The 18,695-nt window shown below is 46.7% G+C and overlaps 1 protein-coding gene across 10 annotated transcripts in view; it reads right to left on the reverse strand.

The window, feature by feature from the left end:
- LOC105889509 (calcium/calmodulin-dependent protein kinase type II subunit beta) overlaps nucleotides 1–18,695 on the reverse strand; it is a 70,581-nt gene that overhangs the window by 36,434 nt on the left and 15,452 nt on the right. For all 10 annotated transcript variants that reach the window (XM_031577157.2, XM_042709295.1, XM_042709294.1 and 7 more), the window contains exons 3-5: nucleotides 12,367–12,425; nucleotides 11,450–11,504; nucleotides 10,605–10,670 (exon numbers count right to left, since the gene is read on the reverse strand). The gene's annotated coding sequence lies outside the window, so the exon portion shown is untranslated. The remainder of the gene's footprint in view (nucleotides 1–10,604; nucleotides 10,671–11,449; nucleotides 11,505–12,366; nucleotides 12,426–18,695) is intronic.

Raw genomic sequence — 18,695 nt, forward strand, 5'->3', positions numbered from 1 at the left:
AAGGCAATCAATTCACTTGAAATCCCCACAGAGCGCCTGAATCTGGCCCACTTGTCTGATAGTCTGTAGACTGGGAACGAAGGATGGGAGGAGCCCTTGGAAACACCTCTCACATTTAGGCAAAGTGTGTGACACACAATTGCACCCCACGGATGACAGCTTCCATATAGGGTGTTAGCAGGTCTACACAACACTAGCAGTTCACCTAAATCTGCAGGGATGGTAGAGAGTCTCTTTTAACAGTTTACTGAGAGAACTGGTTAGAGAAAACAGCATGAGCAGAACTAGATCTGAACCAGATATGGCAAAAGAAGAGCCAGCTTCACCTGCCTCAACAACTTCAACAGCACCGCAGATTCAACACATTTCCAGTTCTTATTCTTTCAGACACTTTTGATGAAAGTCAGAGTAGGCCTGTAAAGAGTGATTCCCTGGGAATCAAAGCCATGATCTTAACATCGAAAGCCCCTAGTTGACCATGCTCTACCGACTGGAAAAACACAGTTGTACTGAGCTCTAGCCGTTTCCCGAAGCTCTGCCCAAACATGCACATCACAGGCTTACTCCCTGGCATGGTCATTCATGCTGACATGCAGACATGCCACCCTGGGCACTGAGCACCTAGAGATAATGTACGTACACCACAGAGCCTAGGATCGGGGGACTTCTGAAGAGCTACTCCTCATGAAACTACACTAAGGGACAACCCCAGCCAACCAGAGAGAGAGAGAGAAGGAGGTAGACTGAGACAGAGAGAGAGGGAAGGAGATGAGAGAGAGAGAGAGAGAGAGAGAGAGAGAGAGAGAGAGAGAGAGAATGAGAGGGACAGGATAGGAAAAGGGGAGGAGGGGAGAGAGAGAGGGGGGGTAGGCAGAGAGAGAGAGAAGGGAAGCAGGAGGTGGATGGAGAGAGGGAAAAAGAGACAAAGAGAGATAGATAAATAAAGAGAATGCACATGGTTGAGCTTATTGGGATCACTATATGTGAGGAGGACACATGTGTGCCTGCTTCATGTGCTTTATTGTATGTGTGTGTGTGTGTGTGTGTGTGTGTGTGTGTGTGTGTGTGTGTGTGTGTCTTGTGCTCAAGAGGTCAGAGGTGTGTATCCATTCAACAAGAGAAGTTGATGAGAAGTATTATGCAGTGAATTAGTTTGTTTGTGTGATTATGTGTATGGACCCATGTATGGGTATGTGTGTGTGTGAGAGGGAGAGAGAGAGAAAGAGAGTAATGGCCCTAATTTCATAGGGCAATGAGCTGTGAGCTACGCACAACGTAATGATAGACCGCAAATAGGGCAACATCAAAGGGAAGAGTCGAGAAGAACTGCATGTGTGCACATTTGCATGTATGCACTTAAAGGACACTAGGGTAGCGAAAAGCCTTTGTAGGGCAGGTGGTGAAACAGCATATTGATGTGTGGATGTGCTGTTGAATCATATGAACAGGAATTTTGACAGGTGCTGTGATGACTTAGTCCAACTGAAATAAAAAATATTTAATATATTTAAATATTTAGTTAAATTGTTATTGTGAAATTATTAAATATGTTGTGTTGAATTGGTAAAACCCCAGCACAGCTTAAACCACCAAAGTGTAATCATTGCTGCAGTCATCACCTTATTTGGCATATAGGCCTATGGGTCTAATAAACACACATGAAAACAAGCTACATAAGATATTAGGGAAATTATGTATGTAGAATATAGTGGGTGTGTAAGTGATAAGCTTAGTAGGGCTGGGTAGCCTAATTGTAGTGGAGAAAAGTAAATGTCAGCGAAGGAAATTAATTGTCTCCCTCGGCACATTAAGGCCCTGACGACTGATTATTGTATTCATTGTCTGTGTGGTGCTGAGGATAAATGCATAGCCTACATAGCCATCTGGCAACATATTTTGTTGAGTTAAATGATCGGTCAATTTAGTAACTGAGTGGTCAATGTTATGCTGTCAAACTGTGTAGATATTAGATTAGTGGCAGAACGCCTTCCTCAAAACAATTTCCAACACCTAAGTTTTTGATCAAACACACCTAAATGAGTCGCCGGTCCGCCCCCAAAGGCACTTCGGTTTGTGCGCATGTTATGGATAGGCCAAATGAACGTGCCCTAGTTTTCAAAAAAGCTGTACGTGATGTCTTTCTTTGTTGTGCGCTAGAACCCACAGTAGGGCCCTACGAGTTAAATGTGTGTGTGCCTGCCTGTGTGTGTGTGTGTGTGTGTGTGTGTGTGTGTGTGTGAGTGTTTGTGTGTCTGCCTGTGTGTGTGTGTCTGTGTTCGGAGCACTAGGGTCATGTTACTGCATATAGAAATGTATCAGTGTACCAGGAGGGCATCATAGCCAATATGAGTCAGGGTGTGTGGGCGTGTGCTGCTGATTTTGAGCAAGAGTGTAAGTGTGTGTGTGTGTGTGTGTGTCAGTGTGTGGGTGTGTGTGTGTGGGTGTGGGTGTGTGTGTGTGTGTGTGTGTGTGTGTATGAATATGTCTGTGAGTGCCCCACTTTTTTATGCAGATACCACATTTTCTAATTTGCCAAAAACAGCTGTCAGGGAAGAACGATGAGTGTACTTTGTGTGTGCTTGTGTGTGTGTGTGTGTGTGTGTGTGTGTCAGTGAGAGCTTGTTTAAAGGTATCTCTCAATCAATATGTAGGAACAGTTCCTCTGAGTAGCATTGGCTAACACGCTTACGGGGACAGACTGATTGCTGTCACACACACTTACACATCCCAGTTGAGTGGCAAGAATGAGAGAGAGAGAGATAGAGTGAGAGAGAGGGAAGGAGAAGAGGGAAAGAGGGAGGAAGGAGAGGAAGGGAGGGAGGAGAGGGAGGAATATGGAGGGGCACTAAGGTTGAGAGATGGTTTAAAACCCCTTCATTGAGAGAAAGAGAGAGAGAGAGAAAGAGACAGGTAGAAAGATAGAGAGAGAGGGAGACAGAAAGAGAGAGAGAGAGAGAGAATGAGAGAGAGGGAGGGAGCAGGACTTAAAGAGAGTGAAAGAGTGAGAGGTGGTGAAAGGACCAATGTGTCTATGGTGACTGCATGACCGGTGAGGTTGTGACAGGACTAATGCGTCTATGGTCACTGCATGACCGGTGAGGTTGTGACAGGACTAATGCGTCTATGGTCACTGCATGACCGGTGAGGTTGTGACAGGCTATATTTTCCCTTGCGTCAGCATTTTAAGGAGTTCTCTACTCTACTCTACTCAGTGCATGATGAGGGTCAGCCCAGCTCTCCTGTAGGGAGAGGGGCAGGCTCAGCCTCTAACTGCCCAGACAACACCAGCACACCAATTGCCCATTAGTGTTGTTTATTCACTGGCTGAATTTATCATTTGCGTGCAAATACTGTATGTGTGTTTAAAAATGTGATACTGTGCATTTTCATTCTTCTTACTATTTTTATATCATTACTGTTGTTGAGGGTGATATTGGCATAAAGTGAAAAATTATCTAAACAAAGAGAGAGAGATGGGGGGAGGTATGTAATCAGGAGAGAAAGCAGAAAGAGGGTTAGAGAGACAGATAAACATGTTCATCCTCGGTCAAGGCTACAGGCAGAGTTTGGCGCGCAGTATTGATGGCCACAAATACTCTGAGAATCGGACACAAGCACATCTGTTTGGGTTGGTCCCCTGGACGACATCCAAACCTTATCCCTTTGTCTTAAAACAGCAGCATCCTGAGAACTGCCCCCCCCCCCCCCCCTCCACACACACACACATCAGCCTGACATATACCTCACCCTCCTGGATCAATCTGACACCCCGTAAAACATCTTACCAACATTATTCTGACACACTGCAAACCCCTCAGCCTGCATCGGGCTGACACACTCGCTGTGACTAATCTCACTGAAACACCAGGCTAACAGATCTCTGGAACATTTCAGCACATGTTCACCCCCACACACTTTCAGAAGCTACCCTTATTTTGGAACAAGTGGAAACACACAGCAGAGATATCCGTACACGGTGCACAACAATGCATTGTATTATCAGACACGATGCAGGACCAGCCCTAGTGCAAAACAGCAAACCTAAATCAAGGCATTCAATAAAACAAGTAATTAAAGACAGTGAAGAATTCAGGGAGGAGATCAGCAAACAGAGTGAGGCTTCAGCGATCAGAGCACGATGCATGAGGGGAAGGCTGAGAGAGAACCAGACGAGAAGAGACCTGGAGTCCCACAGAGCCCAGTGCCAGAGGAGCGGCTCAGTGCAGATATCAGACACACAGACAGAGAGAGAGAGAGAGGTAGAGAGACAGACAGAGAAACACGCAAACAGATGCAGACAGACAGACAGACACAGACAGACCGACAGGAAGGTGCCTCAGGCAGAGAGAGAGAGAGTGAGTACATGCTGTCAGGACGAGGGCCAGCGTTCCTCTCATACTGACCTTGAGGTCCCTGTGCACTATTTCATGTTGGTGAATGTGAGTGACACTCTCGAGTATCTGATGGATGCAGTGACTGGGGAGACACAGCCAAGAAACACAAAGAAGAGAGAGAAAGAGGACGAGAGAGAGAGAGAGAGAGACAGAAAAGAAAAATACAGAGATGAGTAATGGATGTGCAGAGAGGGCAAGGTGACATGGCAGAGAAAGGAAGAGAGGAGGACAGGGGAAAGGAAGAAAAGAGAGGAGAGGAGGATAAAAGGCAGGAAAGGAGAAGGAGAGGAGAGCAGAGGAGGAGGGAATGAGAAGAGAGAGTAGAGGGGAAGGAAATAAGTCTAGAGCAAAAGGCAGGAAACGAGAGAATGAGAAGAGAAGGAGAGAAAGAAGACAGAGGGTCAAGACAGAGGAGGAGAAGAGGTGAGAAACAGATGATGTGGATGAGGCTCAGTTTGGTTGGAGCCAGATTGAAGGGGTAGAGGATGGAAAGGGAGAGAAATGTTGTGAGACACAGAAGAGGAAGCACAGCAGTTTAGGGAGAGAAAAGGTGAAGGAGAGGGAAGAGATAACGAGAGAGAGAGAGAAGACAGGAAAGAGGAGGAGAGGAAGGAGAGAGAGGAAAGAGAGAAAGAGAGGAAAAGCTAAAATCAAAGGAAGTCAGGGGAAGAGGAGAGCAAAAAATGTGTGACAAGTAAAGAGTGAGAGAAAGAGATAGAGATGGGAGGGGGGAGGGAGGAGAGATGATGGAGGGAGGACAGAGGAGAAGTTGAAGGGCAGGAAGCCAGGGAGAGGGGGCAGGACATGACATCACAAGGGGAAATGACACCACAAGCAAGTAGATCCACACTATAGAGGAAAATAACAGATATGGAGAACAAGACCCACGGCAGAGAGAAAGATGGACAGACACAGACAAGGACAGAAAGACAGAGAGATGAGTAGAGATTGAGTAGAGACTGAACGTAGGCCAGGGTGTGTGTTTGCCAGGCTGCTCTGACAGAAGTAGGGAGGTAAGACAACGTCAGATAGAAAGATGGACAAGCAGAGAGACAAACAGAAGGAAGCAAGTGTGTGTGTGTGTGTGTGTGTGTGTGTGTGTGTGTGTGTGTGTGTGTTTGACTAGCTCTGAAGGAGGAATAAAAGCGGAGAGACCGAAGGAAGAGACAGAATGATAGAAGGATGGAAACAGAAAGTAGGCAGGGGTGTGTGTTTGCAAAGGCTTAGGTGACAGCAAAAGAGTGTGTGTGATACAAGCACCCTGCGGGGTGAAACTGCAGTGTTCTGTGTTTTATTTGACAGGTGTGTGTGTGTGTGTGTGTGGCTCTAAAGGAGCAAAAAAAGTAAGGACGTCTAAGTGTGTGTTGATGGGAAAGACAGGACTGCCAAGTCTACTGTGTAGGCAGGGCAGATAGAGACAGACACACACACACACACACACACACACCCTTGAATAACCTACTGATATATTTTGTTGACAGTGTGGGAAGAACACAATGGAAAAGAGGCACGCACTCACACAAACACACAAGCACACTCTTCTGTCACATACAAACAGACAACAGACACTCACACACACACACTACACACACACATACACATTAGGGCAAAAATTCTCCAGTGAGGCAGTGTGTGGCATACTCGTCAATGTATGAAATGAATCGGGGCTGCTCATCCACACATACATCTAGCCTCTGTAGGCTACAGATTATTACATGCTGAAGCCTAAAACATGGGGGGGTGGGACGGGACAGACGGACGGACGGGGTGGGGGTGGGGGATTTGGGTTGGGATGGACAGGGGCTGCTCCTCTACAACAGTCAAGAGAATCAAGAGAATATCTGGCTAAGACAAGCTTGATTGACAGATCTGCGTATTGTGGCTTTAAATAGATTTCTCATAGCTGCCACAGTTACATGTGTAATGGCTAAGTGGCCTTCAGTTTCATCTTATTACACAGCAATGCAAATATTACTGTGGCCAGGGACACCTCTGTTTCTCAAGCTCTCAGACACCCGGGGCGTGGATTCCTGTCTCTGTGGTGCTTTTCCACTGCGGGAACTCAGGGCACTTCCCAGGTGACACATACGTGTACAGGAACGACCCCCGACAGGCCCTTTCAGCCTTTCTTTTTCCATTACAGGAACTACGGACATAGTGACATAGCCTAATATTTTGCTCTTCGATCGCCACATCATTTCTGAGCACAACAAAATAATGACATATTTCTTCAGCAGTGGTACCAACATTAGACCGTTGAACCAGGGATTTTCTAGATAACGTTAGGATTACTTCAAGGTCGAGTCGACAGTTATACTTTGCTATAAAGTTGCTAACACTATTAAATGGCTTCATGGCAACTGTAATTACTTGAATATACCAGCACCACTATGATTAGTTAAAGCCTATATTTCAGCTGACGTTTTGCTTGTGTTTATTCAGTGACTGTAACCCATCGGTTCCCAAACTGGGGTAGGGGAAGTGGTTCAGGGGGTACGCGGGGAGAAAATTTCCGCGATAACAGAAAATGGACGGAATTTGCAGAATGTACCGTTTGAAACAGAATTGCAACTTTCAGACGGAAACATCCTTTTGTGCATCAAAATCGCCCAAATTCCCCTGTATTTTGTCCTGCAAGGCTGTATTTCTTTCTTATAAACAAACCAACGATCGCAACAATGAACAAGCATTATTAGAAAACAAAACCACTGAGAAAATGTCACGTCTGTGCTGAACTCCGCTCCGGCCACGCCCCCCTATTCAACACAGACCTCCGTAGCCTGTCAAATGAATTCGCTCATCTTCCCAATCGCCTGCAAATAATGTTTTTTTAGTCTTCTGTTCTGTCGATGGCTGGCAAACAACAACCTTAGAAGGTTTGGGTCACTTGTGGCACATATTATTCACTCATTTTAAGCCATCAATCTACCTCTGGGTGAACAAAATGAGCCGAAACGGATTAAAACGGAATTAAAGTAAAAGGTGAAAAGGTTTTTTTTTTTTTTTTGGCAGCTGGAGATTAAATGTCTGAAGGGGTACGGGACTGTAAAAAGTTTGGGAACCACTGCTGTAACCTAAACAAGCTAACCATGAAAGCTATCATTTATTTTGCTGTATTCACCACATAATCTCTAGTAAATCTTGCTGGTTGTCTTCCACTCACACTGCTTAACCAATAAGCGTCAACCATCACTGCAAGCACCACCCAGCAGTTTCTTTGGCTGCAGATAAATGCCTACCATGGGGTAGGTACTTATTTCGCTCCCCAAAATGGCCCTGGAAGAGGTCCTACGGGGGGGGTTCCTGTAGTGGAAAACTGCCTAATGGTGCCGGCCCCCCTTAAATGGCACATGAGTTCCTGCAGTCGAAAAGCGCCTTCTATTGCCTGTTTCACTGTCTCACACACATACACTCTCTCTCCCTCTCTCACAATCTCTCTCTCTCTCTCATTCTCTGTCTCTCTCTCCATTCTCTCTCATACCCCCCCCTCTCTCTTCTCTATCACTCTAGCATTCTCTATCACTGTGTGTCTCTCATTCTCCTCTCCCTCTCTCATCCCCTTCTCTCACACTCTCTCTCTCATTCCCCCCCTCTCATTCTCCCCCCCCCCCCCTCCCTCTGTGGTGTAGAGCTCTTCTGGATGGAGTGGACTTCACCCTCATTGTGACTGCTGCCCCCTCTACAACCAACAGAGTCATACACACCAACACACAAACATACACACACTCAGACAGACACACAATATACTCACACAATTAGACACACACAACAGCACAGACAGGCATCAGTCAGTCACATCAGTGAGTCTGATCCTCACAAACAAGCTCACACACTCAGACAAAACATAAGTGCACTCTCTCTCTCTCTCTCTCTCTCTCTCTCTCTCTCTCTCTCTCTCTCTCTCTCTCTTTTTACATACAAACACACACACAAGCACACACAGTGTGTCTTCATTGAGCTGAGGCACCTTAGATTGTGTGTGTGTTGGTGTGTGTAGGGGGTGGGGGTTGGGAGGGAGTGCATGTTAAGATGGACTGTGTGTGTGTGTGTTTCATCTGGAGGCGCTAACGCCGCTTCCTCGGCTGATGAGGAGGATGAGGAGGAGGAGGAAGGAGGGGGGTGGGGCGGTGGGGGCAGGTTGAGTCAGAGCCGACAGGCTAATTATCTGCACTAATTACAGCCCTACTTTCAGCCTCTCCACGGAGGGCCGCACACACACACAAACTAACACACACACACACACACACACACACACACATATATATACACACTAACACACACACAGACACAAACACACACGAAAACACACACACACACGAAAACACACACACACACACACACACACACACACACACACACATGCAGGTGGATGAGGGTGTGGCTCAGAGGGCTAGGGGAGCTACTAACATATACACAAACATAGACACGCATAGATGCAAATATACACAGATACCTACACACCCATACACACACCATACACGCACACACACTCACTCACAAACACACAAAGATACATTAACACACATAAAAACCACCTGCAATTACACCAAAGCACTCATACTGATATTCCTACACTCCTTCACCCTCTATGAATTACACACACACACACACACACACTCACACACACACACACACACACACACACTCTCCACAGCGCTCCAAATTTCGTTGTATGCAAATACAATGACAATAAAGGCTTTTCTATTCTATTCTATTTTATGATATACTCCCTCATACCTACAAACACTACATATTGTATTCACTCATGATAAACATCCATCAAATCTCAGCACTGTTAGTATTTGTCCTTTTGCTACATTTCTGCCCCCATGATCTTTCTCTCTCTTGCAAACCTCTATTTTCCCACTCTCTTTCTCTCTCATCTGTCTCTCTCTCACACCCCCACATACTCCCACACAGTCAAATTGATTAAAGTTTCTCTCCTGAGGGGATGGCTCGATGTGTATGTATGTGTAGATGTGTATGTGTGTGTGTGTGTGTGTGTGTGTATGTATGTGTGTATGTGTGTGTGTGTGTGTGTGTGTGTGTGTGTGTGTGTGTATGTAAGTGTAGATGTGTGTCTGTGTGTGTGCGTATCAGTGTATGTGACAGAAATAAAGACAGAAGGATGGAATGAAAGGCAGAGAGAGATGTGAGAAATCTGTGTGTGTGTGTGTGTGTGTGTGTGTGTGTGCGTGTGTGCGTGTGTGTGTGTGTGTTTGTGTGTATGTGTGTACAGTGCTGGAACATGTATGTTTGTGGCATGTTTCTGTGTATGTATGTGACAACATAAGGAGCTGATGACAGTGTGTGTGTATGTATGTGTGAGTAATGTGTAGGAATGTGTGTGTGTGTGTGTGTGTGTGTGAGGAGCTGAGGACAGTATGTGCTTTCTCACACACTGCAGTCTATGAGAAATCTCATCAATGCAGACTCTCGTTTCCTCCCTCTCTCTCTTTCTTTCTCTCTCTCTCTCTCTTGCTGTATGCCTCTCTCTCCTCCTCATCTCTTCCACTCTCCTCTCCCACTCAATTTCTCTCTCCATCTCCTCTTTCTCGCTCTCTCTTTCTCTCATCACTTACTCTCTTTCTCTTCTTCTCACACTCTCTCCTCTCTCTAGTTCTTTCACTCTCTTTCTTTGCTTTTCTTCCGTTCTGATTTTCCATTTAATTTAGTCTCTCCTGATCTTCTATCCTTTACACACACACACACACTCTCTCTTTCTCTCTCTCTCTCTCCCTTTCTCTCTTTGTCTTTCCTTTCTTTTCACAGCCCCCATTAGCCAATTAAAATCTTACTATGATATTTACCCATAAGTCTATTTTAATGAGAACGTGTGTAAACTATCATATGTGCGTATTTGTTCGTATGTGGTCCTTTTGATATCCAGTTCCTCCAGTTATCATGGGCTTCTAATGTCACAATGGCATATTAATGAATATGTGCAATATGACAGGTATATGTGAGTGTGTGTGTGTGTGTGTGTGTGTGTGTGTGTGTGTGTGCATGCTTTTGTGTGTCCATATACATTTATTATGTAAAAACCTGCTCTCCATTGTGCTGTGCAGTGTGTGAAGGAAAGCTCGCAAAGAATGAGCTAAAGAAATGAAAGGACAGTGAAGCGGAGTGGAAAAAGAGAGAGGGAGAGAGGGAGGAGGCAGGGAGAGAAGACACAGAGCAAAAAAGATACTGCGGAAGAAAAGACTTTACCTGGCGTCAGCTTCACTGTAATACTCTCTGGCGACAATATCTTCGAATAGCTCCCCACCAGTAACACTGCAGTGTAGAGGACACACACACACACACACACACACACACACACACACACACACACACACAGTTAGCAAAAGGGCATTAAGACTCAGTGTGTGTTAAGGGGTGGAGGGGTTGGAAGATCCTCTACAAGAGAGACCCTGAGGCTTCAGGGGGTGAAGTGTGTGTGTGTGAGAGAGAGAGAGAGAGAGAGAGCAGGCTGGGGAATCCTCTGGAAGAAAACCCGGAGCTTCGGGGGGGAAAGCCCTGCTAAAGGATTCTCTCTGGAGCCGGGCAGCCCAGCTCTCTGTTGCCATGGAAACAGACTTGGGAGCGGGGGAAAGTCGGGGATGATAAAGGAAACGGTGTGCCTGTGCTTGCGTGTGTGTATGTGTGTCTGTGTGTGTGTGCACATCAGCAATATAGCAGGAATTGAGATCGGTGGTATATGGAGTTTGTGCGTGAGTGTTAGCGTGTAGAGAAAGGAACATTGTGTCTCTGTGTGTGTGTGTGTTTAGCAATATAGCAGAGACATACAGAGATGTTGTTTGTGCATGTATATTTTAGTGTATGGCCTATATGTGTGTGTATGTCAGCATGATAGTGTGTGTGTGTGTATGTCAGCATGATAGTGTGTATGTGTGTGTGTGTATGTCAGCATGTGCAGAGCAGAGAGATGAACAAGTGGGCTGGAGTAGTAGTAATGATATCTTTTGAGAGCAGGAAAATTATGAGATTATGGCACCACATGGGGATGTGGAGGCGGAATAGGTTTGTGTTCTTATCTGCACACAAACACTTACAGGTCAAACAGGAGGTAGTGAAAGCCTTCTTCTGAAATACTGTCATGAAGACGAACTGCAGAGAGAGAGACAGAGAGGGAGAGAGAGAGAGAGAGAGGGAGGGGGTGAGGGAGAGAGAGTGAGATGGAGGGGAGAGAGATACATTGGAAAACAAAGAATATGCACCCATACACCCATAAGGTAACAGCTTCTCTATCATTAGTTGATAAGTAGAACCACCTTCCCCTGAAACACATGTTACAGCCTAGTGCCCGCTCCCACTGTCTGAGGCTGATGCCACACTGGGCATCTTTTTGGGCAAGACCAATGGGTAACATTACTGATAGATTCAAGGAGGAGGAAGTCAATGTGCCAATCCTAGGTGCGGGACAGGATGAATCCAAAACACTTCTGGGAGAATATATATTTGTGCCTACGCTTTTTTCAGAAGTTTTTTTTTCAACATTACTGAGAAACACATTTCAGAACATCCTTCACTGTTAGTCATTTCTGCTATAGCCCACAGAAAATCACATAAGGTGGTTGCCCTCTGCTTAAGTCTGTTGGCTTCGGACAACAGTACTGACCATAACATTGCTCTGCTTGTTAATAGCATAATACTACAGAGCTGTGAAATCTTCTCAGGCCTGCAGTGAAGGCAGTTTTACAAACAATAAAGAATTGAAACAAAACAAATACATCTCCTCTGAAAAAAGAACAGGGATAGTGAAAACTTGAAGGAAATACATACCACATTAAAAAACACAAGTGTGCACATCATCTGAAGTATGTTAGATATATACACCTCATATGCTAAACTTGCAAAGAAACACTGCACATTTCACATATTTGTGAAAGTGTTCTACTGCACACACACACTCACACACACACACACACACACTCACACACATGACATACAGTTACAGGCAGCTACATACCAATTTAGGGTGCTTAAGCAGACGGCAAATTCGAGCTTCCCGTTCCAACTTCTGGTGATCTGTCAAGAAAAAAAAAAAGAAAAAGAAAAGTCATCATAACATAACCAGAGACACAACTGACATCAGCTAAGCTATCCAAAAACCAGGTCTGTTCTCATCGAAGTCCCAAGTCCTATGGACATTTTGGAAAAATTACTGGATGGTCGTAAGTTCTCCTGCTTACTACCCCCCCCCCCCCCCCCCCCCCCCCCCCCCCCATACCAATACATAATCAAAAAAGGCTATTGATTAGAAATTAGTTTATTTCTGTTGCAATGTGAGATTGATTCTGCTGTTGTCCATAAGAGTATTTGAGTAACACACACTCATCAGCTGCTGCAACACTCTGACACACACTTCAGCAGTCTGCTCTACTTGCTACAGAGAGGAATCAGACCTGCGAACGCTTTGATTGCCTAACCAGATCAGGGTTTTCCACGGCGCTGTGTGATCCAATATGACAAGAATCTGATGGAGCACTGTGCAGGGCACAGAAGACAGCACGAGGGGGCATCAGACACTGAAGAGGAAGCTTCCATGGCCACCAGTCATAAAAGGACTGTCCCCTACGTCTGTTGGGCAGAGTTCCACACAACACGCTGCTCAGTTCATTATAGAAAAGGGGAAGAAATGTTCTACTTGGGCACCAACCAGTATATTTCCAGTATACATTACTAGTATATTACCAGTATATTTCCAGTATACATTACTAGTATATTACCAGTATATTTCCAGTATACATTACTAGTATATCACTAGTATATTACCAGTATATTTCCAGTATACATTACTAGTATATCACTAGTATATTACAAGTATTACCATTGTACTAACTCTACTCTACTGACTGTTGGATCCAGTGCATACTTCCACAACACTAAGCAATGAAAAGATCACACTAGGGGAGCAACAGTGGTTCAGGATGTAGAGAAATAGTTCAGCAATCGAAAGGTAGTTCAATCCCAACTCCTCCTGACCAAGTGTCGAAGTGTCCTTGAGCACGACACTAAACCCCCAACTGCTGCCGATGTGCAGGTTGGCTCCCTACGTGTTAGCCTCTGTGTGTGAATGAGTAGATGGGTACTCTTTGTCTACTGCCTAAACACAAGAAAAGAGCATTTCCATGTAATTTGCCTTACCACAGCTATACAAACTTGGGCTGCCTGTGTGTGTTACTGGTCCTCTCGTGCTGGGCCAAGGTCACTCCCTGACACCCCACACAGATTAACAATGCATGCAGTGTCATCACAGTTAAGGGCCGTAACAGGATCCACACTGTATCACATTGCAGTGAAGGATCATATCAATACATCAGGCTCACAGAGAGCAGAGTACCACAGCAAAACACTTATCTAAGACACACACCACACGACAGCACAGCAAAGAAATCTTACCTTACTCCCGCTGTAAGGAAGTAGGAAGAACAGCTGCTGCCACTGGGTTATGAGGGACCACGTTAACCCTATAAAACCTCGCAAATGTGCAGGTTGAAGCCCATGATGCAGCTGTACAGATATCTGAAAGGGGGGGACACCTCTTAGGGCCGCCCACGATGTACATACACTCCTGGTTGAGTGACCTCGGACCTGAGGGACCGGGAGGCTACTGCTCCTATAGGTACCTATATAGCCTATAGCCGTTGTTTGGATAAGCTGTGCCCTCTCCCTTGTCCTGAAGAAACAGTGAATCAGACTGATGGAATTCCACAGTCATATCAATGTAAGCCCTTGGTGCTCTCACTGGGCACCACAGGTAGGTGCTCTGTCCCTGCTCATCCTCCTGTGCTGGGGCTCAAAAGCAGCCAGACTGAGGGGCTGGTTTGTGTAGGATGATGAAACCTCTCTGGAAGAAAGGCCGGATTCGGCCACAAGTTACCCCTGTGCCTTCAGGATTTCAATATAGGCATTCTTGGCTTGGCCTTCGTTTAGCCGATGCCATGGCCAAGAGAAAAGCGGTCTTCATAGACAGCCATTTCAATCCCACCCTCTCTAGAGGTTCAAATGGGGACTGACCGAGTGCATCTAGGACTATAGGCAAGTCCCAAGAGGGCACTGGGCTTCGCTGAAGCGGCCTTAGTCATTGAGCACCCCTAAGGAAGTGGGTCACTAGCATATGGGACCCCACTGTGCATGGCCGAGATGGCGGCTGCGTATACTTTGATGGTGGAGGCTACACCGTGTCGGGTCCTGCTTCTGTGCTTGGCACCACTCACAAAGAAAAACAAAAACCTCCACCTGTTAGCGTACAGCGCATTGGTGGAGGGTGCCCGGGAGCTGTGGATGGTCCGTACAACCACTGGGTCACATGACCCTAACAATGGCTCTGGCCCTTCAGAGGCCAGACCCAAAGCTGCAGATGAGCTGGTTTCGGGTCCCAGATTCGACCCGAAGGGACAGGGAGGCACCACGGCTCCCCGTCTAGTAATCTGTGCAAGATTGGGAACCACACACTTCCCGGCCATTTGGGGGGCTATTAGTAACTCCTTATGGTTCCCTCTGAGGATCCTTCCCAGAGTGGGCAGGACAGCAGCTGATTTTGCCACACATGGGCCAGTGCATCCTGGCCCAAGGGGCTTATAGATTCCCCCTGAGAAAACCAGAGGGGACAGTGCGTCGTCGACTGTGAGGCGAAAAGATCCACCCCTGCCTTGCCCTATCTCTGCCAGGTTGCTTCCACCACTTGTGGATGCAGCCTCCATTTCCCAGGAGGTGGTGCTGCCGCGGATAACAAATCCTCGGCCGTGTTTTGAATGCCTGGCAAATGCATTGCCCTGGCAAATGCATTGAGGATACGCCAACACCACAGCTGTTGGGTCAGCCTCGAGGATGTCTGGACCTTGTGCTCCCCTGCGTGGTCTACCTGGTAGACCACTGATTGTGTTGGCTGTTCCTACCAGGACATGCATCCTACCAGCACTGGAAAAAACTGTTTGAGCGCCAGCAGAACAGCCTGCAGCTCCAATACATTTGTGTTGTTCCTGCTGCCAAGGACTCCAGAGACCTCTGACAGTCCTGCATTGCCATACAGCTCCCCACCCTGCCAGAAAAGCATCGGTGGCCACCACTTCTCTGCGAGAAGGTATGGACCCCAAGGAGACCCCCTGTGAGGAGATGTCTCTCCTCTCCACGGGCGTAGCTTTGCAAGGCAACTGGAAGTGACTCTGACCAGCTTGTGCCTGCTGACAAGTGGGGGTGCAAGCCGAGATCGTTCAGCCGAATTTGAAGAGGCCGCAAATGACAGAAGGCCCAAAGGGACCACCGATGAGGCCGCTGTGAGCATCCCCAGCAGTCTCAGATATGATTTGAGGGCCAGTGCCCTGCCTCTCCTGAAATGACTGATGAGCTTGAGGGTGTTGTTGACCCGTTGTTGAGAGGGGTAGCAACCATCCAGCCGTGGAGTCTAGCTGGGATGCCACTAAAGACGATCTGCTGACTGCGGGCAACCGGGAGCTCTCTTCCTGGTTTATTTTTAGCCCTAGCCTGGGTAGCATAGGAGATCAGAAAATGCTGATTCTCTGAGGGCCTCTCCCCTCGACTGCGGAACGGAATCAGCCAGGTCGTCCAGATAGGGGAAAATGCGCATCCCCCTGGCCTGCAGTGGGGGACAGTGCCGCTGCCACACATCTGGTGAAGACCTTGTGCCAGCGATATCCCGAATGGGAGCACACAGAACTGGTAAGCCCTGCCCTCGAAAGCAAAATGAAGGAACCGTTTGCCGAGGTGTGATAGGGACATGAAGTATGCATCCTTTAGATCGATGGTTGTAAGCCAATCTCCTTGCTTGATGCCTTGCAGCACATCCGCTGTACGCAGCATGTGGAATATTAAAATCTTGAGATGCGTGTTTAACTGTCTCAAGTCTAGTATAGGCCGGAGGCCGCCGCCCTTCTTTGGGATGATAAAATAATTAAATTCAATTTTATTTATATAGCGCCATAACAATACGATTGTCTCAAGGCGCTTAACAGAGCCCAGAGCCTGAAAATAAGTGGAGTAGAATCCACTGTTTTGTGCCCGCCTGTCTAATGGCTCGATGGCGCCTTTCCCATGGAACCTCGGTGGTCGACGTCGGAACCATAGAGGGCCTCTGTCTACCGGGAGCCTCACGGCTCAGACTGCCAAACTGTTGTCTGTCCTGTGTAACCTGTAGGCTGCACTCCAGAGCTTGCTGTGCGGCAGGACCAAACATCTGTCCTGAAATGACAGGCAGAGACAAAAGGGCTTTCCTGCACGGTTCCAAAAGTGGAGACTGGGCCAACCATACGTCGGGCCTGGGTTAAAGAGGCGACAGCCCACCCAGCTCTCTGTCATGTAGGCAAACGCCTGCAGGGAGGTGTCACTCAGACTCTGTGTGGTGGAGTCAGCCTCAGAAGTCTGCATTCTCTGAGACAGGGCTAGTACCAGGTGTGACATCGTCTGTCAAACGGCACTGTGGCCGGGGCAGCGAGCATCAGGCCGGAGTGTTTCACCCGGCGTGAGCACCAGGGCAGCAACGGCTGGTTCAATATTGGGCATGCGATCAAGGCCATGGGCAGAGGCATCTTGCCTTTCTTTGGAGCCCTTCAGTGTGGTGTGGCCCGTACCCAGCGAACTGGGATGAGAGTAACAGGGGCCTCTCTGAAGCCCTGGTGGAGAGAACATCCTCCTTGAGGATCTCAAAAGCTGGCGACAGTATTGGAGGGAGCATCTCCGAAAGAGACTGTGTAGCCGTTGTAGCGAGAGCACTAGCAGGCTGTGCAGCCGGTTGTTGCAGATTTAGAAGCAGAGTCTTTATCTCTGCGAACTCCAAAGTCAAAGTGTCTACCTTCCGGGCAAGCGGATCAATCTTCCTGCATTTGCCCCCACCAGAGGTTTCCCGGTCACCGGTCACCAATCAGTAGGTAAACGTAGCCTGCTTCTAGCGTTAACCCAAGTCGACAGGCGTAAAATCCTGTTTACTTAATTGAATGCTTATGGCGAGAACACCGCTTGCAACTTAATAACAACGGTACAAAACCAAACTATGCGAACTTCCAACTTGCTTAACAAGTGGGTTTAAATATCAGTTGTAAGGCGAGAAACACCTATACTGACTATGCCTCTTAACCCATTACTGTCGTATCCGAGCGTGAACACTACAAACGGCACAAATAGTATGGAATTGGAAAACTCTGTTGGATTATCCGCCATTGATTTATGATGCTAATCGCAGTCTTTTGATCTTAAACCATTACCCGAGGGTGAATACTACACACGGCCCAATAGTAATACTTACCTTTTCCGCCTGTGAACATACTCACCCAATATGGCCGTAGCCTGCCGGGTAGCTGTTTAACTGACCAATACTGAGGGCACTGCACCCAGAGAATACCGGCGAGAGCACCGTTCCACTGAGTTTATTTCAACCTGTGCCGTAGTGAGCGAGGCCGCTCCGGCCCAGGCTACACCTCAATTAAGAAAACAAACTTCGAGTAACGCAGTTTCTCGGAGGGTGAAATATCCACTGCCCCGACCATGATAGGTAACGAAACTACCAGCGTCTACCTCAAATCAAAATTTGACCTGCTTCCGCGAGAAGATGCAAGAGGGCGCTTCCTGGGTGGGCCGGCCTTTTGTGCTGGTGCACATTGAGGACGTCACCCAGGTCACAGGTGACTTTGTTGGTATTAACACTCGACCTGCACGTACGTGCGATGGAAATCCTGTGCTGTAAGCACCGCCTCTGGCGGTCAGGAGAAACGAAATAGAACTGCCCAGATCTTAGTCCTACAAGTAGTACAGCATAGCTAATAGCACAGTCTAACTGGCAAATCAGATCAAGCTATCACATACCGTTGCTCAGATCAATCCCCACCTATTAACCCTGCATATGACATCGAAGAATAGTATAGTCTATACCAGGGTTGTGTAGTAAGGGATTACATGTAATCGGAATTACATGATCAGAGAAAAATAAATAACAAAATTTTGCCCAGATTACCTTTGGGGGGAATGTAGATTATATTTACATTGACAATGATTACTTGATTACATTTTGATTACATCTTTTATGACTATTTTAAATTATTTTAAAAACTTTTTTCATGATAACCAATGCTATTAATGGTAATCTGATTTGGGTAATTCTAAATGCTGAATATGTTCTACTGTATCAGAGTAAGTGTTTTTTTATGATCTATGGGTACGTTTTTATCCCTTTTTATTTACATTGAAAATGGAAGATTAACATCTTGAGTAAGCGCTCCTCTTGCGTTACAAGAGCAAAGTCCTCCATGTGGCCTTTGATTAAAAAACAGCAGCAACAAAAACTTA

This window comes from Clupea harengus, chromosome 12 (assembly GCF_900700415.2).
Source record: "Clupea harengus chromosome 12, Ch_v2.0.2, whole genome shotgun sequence".
NCBI lineage: Eukaryota > Metazoa > Chordata > Actinopteri > Clupeiformes > Clupeidae > Clupea > Clupea harengus.